Genomic DNA, 7,917 nt, shown 5'->3' with positions numbered 1-7,917 from the left:
CTCCCCTGCTTATGCTCTGTCTCTCTCTCTCTCTCTCTCTCTCTCTCTCTCTCTCTCTCAAAAATAAATAAATATTTGGGGCGCCTGGGTGGCTCAGTCGGTTAAACGTCCGACTTCAGCCAGGTCACGATCTCACGATCCGGGAGTTCGAGCCCCGCGTCAGGCTCTGGGCTGATGGCTCAGAGCCTGGAGCCTGTTTCCGATTCTGTGTCTCCATCTCTCTCTGCCCCTCCCCCGTTCATGCTCTGTCTCTCTCTGTCCCCCCAAAAATAAATAAACGTTGAAAAAAAAAATTTTTTTTTTTAAATAAATAAATATTTTAAAAAGGAGGGGACACCTGGGTGGCTCAGTTGGTTAAGTGCGCGACTTCAGCTCAGGTCATGATCTCGCAGCTGGTGAGTTTTAGCTGAAACTCAGAGCCTGGAGCCTGCATCAGATTCTGGGTCTCCCTCTCTCTCTCTGCCCCTCGTGCTCATGTTCTGTCTCTCTCTGTCCCCAAAAACAAATAAATGTAAAACAATTTTTTTCATTATTTATTTTTTTTTATTCATTCATGTCTTTGTTCATCACAAATAGGAACTGATTTTCTCATGGTTCTGGAGGCCAGAAGTAGGCCATCAGTAGCGTTGGGCCAAGACTCAGCTGTGTCTTCCAGCTTCTGATGGCGGCTGGCATTCCTCGGCTCATGGCTGCGTCACTGGTGACTGGTGATGCGCTGGTGACCTCTGTCTTCATATCGCCTTCTCGTCTCCGTGTGCCAAAGCTCCCTCTGCCGCTGTCTTATTATAAGGACACCTGGCACTGCATTTAGGGCCCACCCTGATGATCGAGGATAACCTCTCCTCCCAGGTCTCTTCACCTAATCATATCTGCAAAGACCCTTTTCCAAGTAAGGTAATGCTTACAGATTTCCAAGAATAGGACCTGATGTCTTTGGGATATCTTATTCAGCTCGCCCCATGGGCCCAGAGGACCATCGACAGCCTGTGCCCACGTCCAGGCAAGACGTCTATGTCCTGGACCAGAGTGGTGGTAGGGAAGAAAGGGCAGTAGACAGATTCAAGGTCATTGCTAATAGATTTAATGGTGGGGTTGGAGGGCAATGGGAGGTATAGGAGGAGGGCAAGTAATCAAAGAACCCCCTGGAGACTGTCTAGTACCCCACTAATCTCCACTAATCGGGTTGTCAACCCTTTGAGAGCCCAAAGCCTTTCATTATATCATCACCCCTGGGACCCAGCCTAGGGCTCTTCTTATAGTGCATCTACCCAATTTTTTAACAGAACGGAAAAGACACGTGGGGGTCAGAGCATCACTTAGCCTCTTTGCCAGAGTGTAGCGATGTGCAGAAATGCCAGAAAAGCTCTGTTTGGGGTTGTTCTTTGAATGCTCACTACCGAGTCTGAACTTCTCAACAGAACCTTGTTCTTAACTCAGGGGTCCTGCTTCCCCTCTGTCTGACCTGGGTGACTGCAGTAAGGAGTCCGGAGAAATCTCTGAAAAAGATATTTTACAAACAAAGCAAAAGCATTTTTTTAAGTTTATATGTTTATTTTGAGAGGGGGAGAGAAAGAGGGCACGCACGTGGAAGAGGGAGAGGGCGAGAGAGGGAGAGAGAGGGAGAGAGAGAATCCCAAGCAGGCTCCATGCTGTTAGCACAGAGCCCAATGCGGGGTTTGAACTCACAAACTGTGAGATCATGACCTGAGCGGAAATCAAGAGTCGTGTGCTTAACCCACTGAGCCACCCAACTGCCCCATGCAAAAGCAATTTATGTTTGTTTGTTTACTTTCTCTTTTAAACGGTCTTCGGTCCTGTTATGTTTAAATTCATCTGGTTTTACTGATTGTTTTAAGACCAACAGCTGACAGGCTGTGAAAAGCACTGATAAGCATATGATTTCCTGATAACTTTATCTTTAGTATAAATATAACTAGGGGCCCTCATCCATTTTTATACCTTAAACAAAGAATCTAAGACCAAAAAAAAAAAAAAAAATCTTTGAAGCCAGTAAAAACAATGCTCAGCCACAGCCACATTCTGTGAAGTACAGATGTCAGATACATTCTACCAATGAAATCAACTTTCAAAAGCCTGCCAATTATTAGACTTTATCTTATCAACTAGGATTGGTTGCTTTCCTTGGCTCTTCTTAAAATAACCCTGAAGAAAGAACTGAGTATCTATTTCCACTTATTTACTCATTGCAAAGACAGATACCAAAGAGATTTGCTGCATTCCAAACAAGTCTCCCTCCCCGGTTCTCTCTAGCTGGGACATCAGATCTTCCTTGCCAGCCGCGCACAGCTCCGTCTTCCGGTGGCTCTGCAAAGCCTGGAGGGACACAGAGCCTCAGAGGGATGTTCCTGCCTTTCCCAGCCTCAGGCAAAATTTGGCATGCCTACCAAGTGCCAGTCCCCTAAAATAGCCCCACCCAACCACAGAAGAGCGTGAAGGGAATGAAATCACCCCTGCTGGAGATACACCCGCTGCAGATTTCATACACATCAACAATCCTGTTCCTTCTATCTGTTCCTACTCCTCCCTGATTCTTCCTGGTCCTGGCTCTTACCTCACCACTGCTACTCGCCCTGGCTCTTACTGGCTCTCAAGATCCGTTGTGGACACCAGCTTGACCCCAGGAGTACTCCTGAGACCCAATTCAGGGTTTCCCTCTCCAACACGGGGATCTGAGGCTTCAGGTTAGAGATATCCGGGTTTTCCTTTGGATCTCGGGGTGGCTTCCTCCCTGGAACAGGGGATGGGAACCGTAGGGAACAGGAATTAGGCGCGAATCATTCAGCAAACACTGAAGTCTACCACTTGCCTGATCATGTCTGATGCACTGGGGATTCAGTGGTGAACCAGCCATGATCTCTGCCCTGGAAGAGTTTACCGTTCAGTAGGGGAATGAGTGGAGACGGATGCATGACTCACTCTGAGAACAGGTGATAGGCACCCAATTCAGAATTGGGAGGGGAGGAAATACGGGACTTGGGGATGCGATTGCTAGATGCAGTAAATAGCAATACAGGATGCTCTGTTAAATTTGAATTTCAGTTCAAAAACAAAATAATTGTTTGGGGTAAGCATATCCCGTGAAATATTGGGGGCATACTTCCATAAAAAAGTATTCATTGTTTATCTGAAATTCAAATGTAACTGGGCATCCTGTGTTTTTATTTCCGCCTCCAAAAGCTGATTTGACTCAGCCTACAAGACCGAATCCCCAGATTTTCAAGAGTAGACCCTGCAAGTGGGCAGAAAAGAGGTGAATACCTATGTCATGAGGTTTGAAAGAAAGCTTTTTTTTTTTAAGTTTATTTATATTTATTTTGAGAGAGAGAGAGAGAGAGAGCAGGAAAGGGGCAGGGAGAAAAGGAGAGAGAATCCCAAGAGAATCCCACTTGGGCCTTGAACTCACCAACTGTGAGATCATGACCTGAGCTGAAATCAAGATTCAGACGCTTGGGGTTCCTGGGTGGCTCAGTCGGTTGAGCATCTGAGTTTGGCTCAGGTCATGATCTCACAGTTCCGGAGTCCGAGCCCCACATCGGGCTCACTGTTGTTAGCATGGAGCCCTGCTTCGGATCCTCTGTCCCCTTCTCTTTGCTCCTCCTCCGCTTATGCTGTCTCTCCCTCTCTGTCAAAAATAAATAAATATTTTGAAAAAGAGTCAGATGCTTGACCCACTGAGCCCCTGGTGCCCCTGAAAGACAGTTGCTTCTAAAGCTCTCTTTTTTTTTTTCTTTCCTCATTTCCACCTATTCGTAAAGGTATTTGTAATTCTACCAACAGAAAGTAGCTCTTTGGGGTTATCGGAGTTTTTAGTTTTCCAGTAAAGTAGTAGAAAGAAGAAAACCAAGAAAGTTAATGCAGCTGAACATAAGAAGGAACCAAAAGAACTGGTGAGTATTAGGAAGTGAGCTGTTAAGGTGCTCAAGTACTGGTCAAACGAAAGGAAGGTATGCAGGGTTAGGTTGGATCAGATGTTGCTTGGTTTGTAAAGGACTAAATAGTAAATACGTTTGGCTTTGTGGGCCATGTGGTGTCTGTCACAACTGCTCAACAATGCCAGTGTTGCCGTTTTGTAGCACAAAATAATGTAGAAATACATGAGCATTGTATTCCAATAAAACTTAATTTTCCAAAAATGGTCATCAGGGTAGTTTGGGTCCAATTGTCTGACCCCTAGCTTAGATAATCTCCACCATCTTGTCCAAGCCTCAGAGTCTCTGATAAGTTAAAATTTTCAAAATGCCAACACCCCCCAATGGTGGTCCCTTAACAATTTGAAATTGAGTCTGGAATGAGTTTTCAGTTGAGGCTTGTGAGAATGGACATGGGCGGGCCCCAGGATGGTCAGGAAGAGGTCAGTGTGCAGAGGAGGGGAAGGGGTGGAGGAAAAGTGGTCCTGTTGACCTTCAGAGTGTAGATGACCCCAAATCAGAGAGGGTCCCTACATGGCCAGCTTCTGTTGGAGCCCATCTTCCTACCGCCCCCACCCCCACCAGCAGATGGAGATCAGGAACAAGGGGGAGTGTTACCTGCTTCAACCATCCACGTGTTCAAATGAATGCCATGAATACATGTTCATAGCAAGAGTGGAGGAAAGGCCATTTTATCATCTTAGTGGTGAGCAGGTTAATAGCCAACGCCTGCCCGTCCACAGCAGAGGCCTCTGTTCAACGAGGAGATCCTGCTCTCAAAAAGGCATGGAGGAGTCAGACAAGCCCTCAAGGGGTTAATAACAAGGAAAACAATTAAGAGAATTTTAGCATTTTTTCCTTTGCCTTTTTAAAATGCATTCCATCTACTACCTTCATTTTAGGTCATTCTAAAATCATCCAAGACTTGAGAGAGAATTTTGTTCCCAAATGCCCCAAATACTAGGAAGCTCTCCTTGAGTCATGTTGGCCCGTTTTCCTGCTGCCAGTTCGAGCCCCCCACCCTGTAAACTCTGCCACCCATCACCAAGGCTCTGTCACACTGCCACCACCCCCGAAAAAGCTTCAGTCCTCACTCAGACCCTGAGAATTCGGTTCCAGTGCCCTCTCCCATGGGTTAACTCCTTGGGTGGCTTTATTCTTCCACTCACTCGGGCACTCTGGGACCTCCAGATCTCCAGATGGGAGAACCACATGGCACCTGTTCCTTCAGCTGCTCTGTGGCTCTGCAGGACGAGGGCTCTGCTTGGTCCTCCAGAAAAGAGAGGTCACAGAGGAGATCTGTCTGGGCTTAGTTATTACAGCGTTCCTTTTTGTCTTTCCTCTACTGTTTCTCTTCACTTATGGAAATGGGAGACTGAAGCAGGCAAGCGTCTGGGCTTTTGTGGGGTGAAGCGGGTCAGCATGGGGGTCGTGGGTGTCTCCTACATGCTATCTAGCCCAGCATGCAGACTTTATCAGATCATTTACACATAACAGACACTCAGAAATTTTGGATTTGTAGCAAATGGTTTAACTCGATACCTTTAAATGTCTAAATGCATACATAATAAAGAATAATAGCTAAGCTGTGCAGCATTCTTAGGTATCAAAAGATTTCATATCTGTAAAGCAAGTGTACCCACCAATCAGAATGGATGAGGAAGTGATTATTTTCCTATTTACCAACCGTGATAGAAATGTGTCAACATTTTTTTTTTTTTTTTAACGTTTGTTTATTATCAAGAGACAGAAAGAGAGCATGAGCATGGGAGGGGCAGAGAGAGGAAGACACAGAATCTGAAGCAGGCTCCAGGCTCTGAACTGTCAGCACAGAGCCCAACGCGGGGCTCAAACTCACAAACCGCGAGATCATGGTCTGAGCCAAAGTCGGACTCTTAACAGACTGAGCCACCCGGGCGCCCCATCGTTTTTTTTTAAATTACAATATAGTTAATATGCAGTGTTATATTAGTTTCAGGTGTGCAAAATAGTGGTTCAACAATTTTCTGCATTACTCAGTGTTCATCAAGATAAAGGTACTCTTAATCCCCTTCGCCTATTTCACCCCTGCCCCTGCCCACCTCCCCTCTGGTTACCATCTATTTGTTCTCTACAGTTAAGAATCTGTTTCCAGGGGGCGCCTGGATGGCTCAGTCGGTTAAGTGTCCAATGTCAGCTCAGGTCATGATTTCGCAGTTTGCGAGTTGGGGTCCCACCAGGTTCCACACTGACAGCAGAGAGCCCGACATGGGGCTCAAATTCATGAACCGTGAGATCATGAGCTGAGCCAAAGCCAGACACTTAACCAACTGAGTCACCCAGGCTCTTATAGGCAGCATATAGATGAGTCTTGTTTTTTTATCCCCATGTCTTCTGATTGAAGTGTTTAGTCCATTCACATTCGAAGTAATTATTGATAAGTATGAACTTATTGCCATTTTGTTACTTGTTTTATGGTTATTTTTGTAGTTCTTCTTTGTTCTTCTCTTGCTCTCTTCTCTCAGTTTGCTGGCTCTCTCTAGTGATATACTTGGATTCCTTTCTCTTCTTTTCATATCTGTTACTGGTTTTTGATTTGTGGTTACCGTTAGGTTTGCATATAACATCTCATGCATATAGCAGTCTATATTAAGTTGATAGTCTCTTAAGTTTGAAACAATTCTTTATTCCTGTCCCCCTACCCCCATGTTTTAGGTATATGGTATCATACTTTGCCTCCTTTGTGAATGTATTTTGTGAATCCATTGATTGGTTTTTATAGATATACTTCATTTTACTGCTTTTTTGCTTCCTATTTTTCCTGTTTATGGTCTCTCCTTTTCACTCAAAGAGTCTACTTTAACATTTCTTGCAGAGCTGTTCTAGTGGCCATGGATTCCTTTCACTTTTGTTTGTCTAGGAAACTCTTTATCTCTCCTTCTATTCTGAATGATAGCCTTGCTGGATAGAGTATTCTTGGCTGTGGATTTTTTTCTCTCAGCACTGAATCATACCGCTCCCTTCTGGCTTGTACAGTTTCTGCCGAAAAATCAGCTGATAGCCTTGTGGGGTTTCCCTTTATGTAACCATTTCTTTTTCTTTCGAGGCTTTTAAAATTGTCTCTTTATCACTACTATTTTACCATTGTAGTTATTATGTATCTTAGTGCTGACCTCCTTGGGTTCCTTTTTTTTAGTGGCACACCATGCCTCCTAAATATGGATTTCTGTTTCTTTCCCTAGATTCAAGAAGTGTTCGACTACCATTTCTTTAAATACATTTTCTGCCAACTTTTCTAGCTCTTCTCCTTCTAGAATCCCCGTAATGTGAATGTTACCATGTTTGATGGTGTCTCTGAGTTCTGTAAAATCTATTTTCAGTTTGTATGATTTTTTTTTCTCGTGCCTGTTCAGCTTGATTGCTTCCTATTACTCTGTTCTTCAGGCCACTGGTCCATTCTTCTGCTTCCTCTAGTCTATTCTTTATCCCATCTTATACATTGTTAATATAAGTTATTGAGTTCTTCATCTCTGATCGGTCCTTTTTAATGTTTCCTGTCTCTTTGTTAAGGGTCTCACTGAGGCCTTCCACTCTCTTCTCAAGTCCAGGGAGTATCTTTAGGACCATTACTTTAAATTCTCTATCAGGCATATTACATATCTCCTTTTTGTTTAACTCTCTTGCTGTGCTTTTTGTCCTGTCCTTTCATTTGGGACATATTCCTCCATCTCTTCATTTTGTCTAACTCTCTGTGTCTATTTCTATATGTTTGGAAAGTCAGCTATATTTCCTGCTCTTGAAAGTAGCGACCTTAAAAAAAAAAAAAAAAGAAAAGAAAAGAAAGTAGTGATCTTATGAGGAAGGGGTCCTGTGGTACCCTCTGATCGTTTCTGTTCACCGGGACTTGCATTTCAGGAGTGTCTCCTATGTGTGTTTCATGCACCCTGCCGCTGTGGCTGAACTACTCTTGCCTTCAGCCCATTCATCTTCACTGGCTCTCATTGCCTGT

The sequence above is a fragment of the Leopardus geoffroyi genome, chromosome C1 (genome assembly GCF_018350155.1).
Source record: "Leopardus geoffroyi isolate Oge1 chromosome C1, O.geoffroyi_Oge1_pat1.0, whole genome shotgun sequence".
In the NCBI taxonomy this organism is placed as follows: Eukaryota; Metazoa; Chordata; class Mammalia; order Carnivora; family Felidae; genus Leopardus; species Leopardus geoffroyi.
This window is presented reverse-complemented; position numbering follows the sequence as displayed.